Source organism: Psittacula echo, assembly GCF_963264785.1.
Source record: "Psittacula echo genome assembly, chromosome: 1".
Taxonomy (NCBI): domain Eukaryota; kingdom Metazoa; phylum Chordata; class Aves; order Psittaciformes; family Psittacidae; genus Psittacula; species Psittacula echo.
The window spans coordinates 13740584-13745745 of NC_137735.1; positions in this window are offsets into that span (position 1 = coordinate 13740584).

The following is a 5162-nucleotide window of genomic DNA, read 5'->3' on the forward strand; positions in this document are numbered from 1 at the left end:
TGAGGCAAATAAATCAAGATAACCTTCACTTTGCATCACAGCTGTGTCAAATGGAAATGGGAAAGCAGAGCAAAGCAGAGATTGGAGGGTACAGTATGAGTGAAAAGCAGTTCTGGCTCAGCTTCTTGAAGCTTCTAAAAAGGTGGCAGAAAAGGTCAGAGAGGAGTTGATGCAAAAGCATTTACTGCAATGGATTATGCAGTAGGTCCTTCCAAATTGGTCAGGTAAAAGACATTCCATATCTTACTTTTTCCTCAACTTGCACTTTTCCAACCCTTCCTACAGTGGTATTGGCATGATTGTCACAGGATTCCTTTGATGAGATACTTCAACCAAAGCTAGAGATGACCTAGTTCATGAGCTTTTGTCAGGTGAAGCTGCTGCTGCCCATCTGGCAATAAGACACTACTTGCCATGAGTTTACCATACCATTAACTACACATGTGGAGTGAACAGAGCCCCATTTCTTCTTAAGACTCATGTACAAATCACAAGGATGTGGCTGGGAAGCATGTTACATACATATCTGAAGCAGCACCACAGTCTCAGACCTGAATTTTTGTCACAAAAATAATATCATAAAAGAGTTAAAGGATCTTGGACCTAGTCTAATGTCTTGCCTTTGATGCAGCATTGTACACAGGAGCACAGAGAAGGCAGGAACTTGAATGATTACTTTTCTTTCCCTTGCTTTCCCAGGCATTTTATTTTGTTCTGCCTTCATGCTTTTGAGACATAAAGTCAATTGTTCTGTTAATTGTACTTCTTAGATTGAGTATTTTGCTCAAAACACTGGTGCAGGATTGTTCCTTCTGACAAAGTTTTCATTTCATGATTGTTGTTGTATTGGTGTTTCCCTTTTTCAAGTCACTAAGCCACCATCTGAGGCTTCGTAAAGTAGTTTTGATTCAGGTAAGAAATAGCAAACCATAAATCAAGTGGGTTATAGGAGTAATTTAATCTAAAAACCATATGCACAGAGCCCTGCTTCACTGAACGGCAGGTGAGAGCTTGCTTTGCTCCAAAATGTCAGTGGCTGTTCCCCCACTTCTGGGGTGCTGGATCAGTCTCCTTGGCTGGCCTGCCCTGCCACTATACACAGCTGGCTGGAGCAGGACAAGACCACTCTTTCCCACTCTCCATTCCCAGCTCAGTAAAGTCCTCCTCAGGTGGGACACTTCGAAGGCAGCCACAATCTTTGCCTGTGCTCAGAGCTAGCAATGCATAAATGTGTGGTTGCATGTAGCTGGGTTTAAAACCCAGCCCACGTATGGAACTGAAAATAGAAAAGATGATAAAACATTAGATAGACAGAGGCTGACGCAAAGTTGCAAACAACACTGACACAGCAGCAGGCAGGGATTAAAGATCTGCATTGATCAAACACTGAGTAGTACAATCTGAGAGGACCAAAACCTTCTTCACAGCACTCCACACGTGAGTCATTCAAAATGGAAAGTTCATATGGTGCCACTGCATCCTTAGCTGTGCTGTTACAGATATTTGTCCTGCTGAACACTTATCCCTCTAAGCCATTAAGTGGGTACATCATAAAACACAAATATGTCAACCATCATCTGAAAGCAGACGAAGGCAGCAGTTGCAGGTAATCCTCTGGCTGGAGCAGGCAGGAAAGCAAGTGTTTCATAGTACCCTAATAATTGCCATGCCCAGTTAACTGGGAAAACTGCCAGGGAGCAGATTCACAGTAATGCATCTGAGCAATGAGTAAGTGACGTAAACTGTCTTAAGTACAGTAATTCATCTCAGTTTTGTCTGCAAGATGTTTCACAGCAGTGTCCAATATAATTGAATCAGTATCTGCCAGCATGCCTTTCCCAGGGGGGCAGCCATTAAATCCTCGCTGAGTTGCTGTCTTGCTGTGGTTAAGACTAAACAATTCAGGAGTAAAATACCTTCTATTAAAAAATTATTTTACAGGGTTTGGACCACATTCAACTGTCAGCTACAGTAGTGCTACGCCAGTGTGTGATCATCCTGATACTGCACCCAAGTAAAAATCCACATTTTAAAGCTAGAGAAAACCAGAATTTCCAGCCTTTGAAAAGACTGTCAGCTCATTAGAAACTCCTGACTTGCTTCCCTGCCACGCACACACTCAAAAATGGTGTTATAGTGGACAGTTAAAAGGATACATCTTTAGAAGAAACAAAGTGAAAAACCACCTAGCTAGCGCTCCAGCAGCCCAATGCTGGCCTGATTCCTCTGCTCAGGAAGACAGGAATGGCAAGAGTTTTGAATGCAAAGGAGACTTTCCAGGGGTGGGGAGGGGGGAAGTGTGGGTACTTTGTGGATTCCGTGGAACAGTGACCACTTGGACTTTGAAATGCAGGAGAAGGGATTAGTTTATCTCAGTTGAACTGGAAGCCCTAAAAACCCCAGACATGCCATGGCTATTCAAAACATCAAATCTAAAAGAAAACAAAATTAAAGGAAGAATGTAAAGATTTGCAATTTGCAAAATTGTCAGATTCAGACCCCTTTCAAATAGACCTAAATCCTTGGCAGAGAGTAAACTGGTGTTACATATTATAGTTCGAACTAGTATCAGTTATATGAAGTGAATGGATCTATGCTAACATCTGCCAGCTGATCACACAGTTGCATCAGCTACCATACAGCGCTGAAGATTTTCAACTGTAATGTTGAAAACTACCTCTGTAGAAGTATCTTGGTTGACTACTACATTTCCTTGATAACTATCATTTTTCCATCACATGGTACACTCTTGGATTAATTTTCAAAAGAAAATTCCAGTATTATTTTGTGAGTTTATTTTTTATTAAAAAAGTCACAAAAATAAGATAAAACGGAACATACAAATAATGCTGTTAAATTAAAGCCACAGCTGACCTCTAGTGGCTGCTTGTCAAAATTAAACTTGCTCAAATACTCGGACGGAAAAAATGCTCCACATTTTTCTGATTAAGTCTTCAGTCTGGATTCAAAGATATTTTTTCTCCTTCCTTTCTCTAGGAAGTGTCTCTTCCACACGTATTTCGCTGCCAATTCCAAACAGATTGCATTCAAGAGTTTCACAGCAAAGATTAAAAAAAGATATAACAAAGACAACAAAGATAAACTCGAATGTTTCAGTTGCTTTAAAACAGATTTTAAGTGCAAGTTTCCAGTTTTTGCAAAATATTTTTGAAATGCAACTTTTATTTTGCTGAAAACAATTCGGATTATCAACAGAAATTTGTCTCACACAGTGTTAGCTTACTAAGTATAGAATAAAATTAGCTGGTCAGAAAGCAGTTTTCAATAAAACCCCAAATATTTGCTGCTAGAGCTAATATCATTTGTTTGCCTAAGAGTTTTATAAGAAGATTTTAATATTTTTTCCATCAAAACATTGAAAAGTTTCTGTTTATCAGTGAAAGTGAAAATATTTATATACATATATATATAAATGGTTGTAGTTACAGTATTTTCTCTCTTCCTCAAGCCTTGAAAGCTGGGGGATCCCTGCATCAAATCCAGTCAAGACCACATGGCAAGAAATCCAGGTATCTTCAAGGATTTTCACTAACTCTTCTCAACAGATCTTGGATCCTGGCTCTCTCTCCTCCTGGTAGCTACCCCCCCTAATCTGTAACAACATCAAGACCACTCATGTAGCAGCACATCACTTTGCCAGGTGGAATCCTGTTGTTGAAGGATTTTTTTCTGAAAGCTGGACATTGTAAACCACACCATAACTTCATAATTTAACTTGGTAATGCTTTGGCACTATTCAAGGCCTGTGAAGAATTATTAATTCCATGATTAAATTGGTAACATCTTGATAACTCCATCCTCATGTCCAGGAAGAAGAGACTGCCACGAACACCTTAGCTATCCCATATTTGAGATATCTCTTTTCAGACATTCATTTAAAAACAGAACCTTAAGCACTTGCATTCTTCCTGCGGATGGGATGGACTTCTCCATAAGAACTTCCCTTGTTCCTTGGAAAACAGTTGTGTGGAGAACTTTTGTTCAGTTTGCCTTTTTTACTTCAGTGGGGCCAATGGCTGGCATCACTTCTGCAGTGTGTCAGAGCAATGAGCATGAGTGCTAAGAACAAGAGAGGAGTGAGCCTGACCACGGAGGTCCCTTCCACATGCACATTACCGCACATGTTATAGGCAGGACAACAAAGGCTGGCTCAGCTTGCAGAACCACTTCAAAACACAGAACCAGCCTTCATTCACCCCACTGTCACACCCAGGTGAACAGAGAGCTGTTGTAACAGAGGGCAATAGCCCAGCTCACTGTCCACTTCTGGGGTGGGACCCCTTTTCTCACATAAGGCCAACAGGGAGCAGTAACTTTAGTGTAAATAACTGAAAGTTTAAATAACCTGATGGCCAAAGGATTCAATAAATACATTTTGGGGAAAGTTAATTATTAATAAAGCAGCTGAGAAGTTGGTGCATTCAGGAGTGCCTCTGCTTTCTCCAACTCTACCACTTGGCTTTATGCATCAAAACAGAGATACAAGGAACAAAGAATTAGTGCTAAAAGGCAATGTGAAGATCAGATGTTTCTTTCCCTTCTGTATTGGTTTATGTTTTCTGTCTGGGTGCAGTTAAAGCATGTGGGCATTGGCAGGGCACTGTGAATGGAGTGCGTAATATAGCTCTTGAGATCTCCAGAGGGACTGCTGCTTTCCCTGGGTGAAGTCACCACTGCTGAGGTCACTTGCTTTTACTAGACTGAAGGCTTCACATGTTGGGACACCTGTACTACAACCAAACTCCCACCTGGCTGCGTAAAGCTCAGTCTCCAGCTTGCAGGTGGCTCAGATGGGGATGCTTGTGCTGCCACTGCCAGTCATCCGCCCCAAAGACAGAGCAGCTCAAAGACTGCAAATGATCTGGGTGGGCTTAGATCAAGCTTTAATGGAGAGCCTTGCAGGCTGTCACCTGGCACCCTTTTATGCATATTGACATTTTTTTAAAAGCCAAGACAACAGAAGTTTCTGACATGGAGCCTCGATGCATAATATTATTCTTGTAACTCGGTCTCAGAAATTGCACTGGGCCTGTACAAACTTGCACAACACTAAAAACTTGCATTGACGTGTGCTTGAGAAGTTCCAAATCAAGTCACTGTAAGACCGTATAAAAATAGCTAAAATGGAAAATCGTCAACAG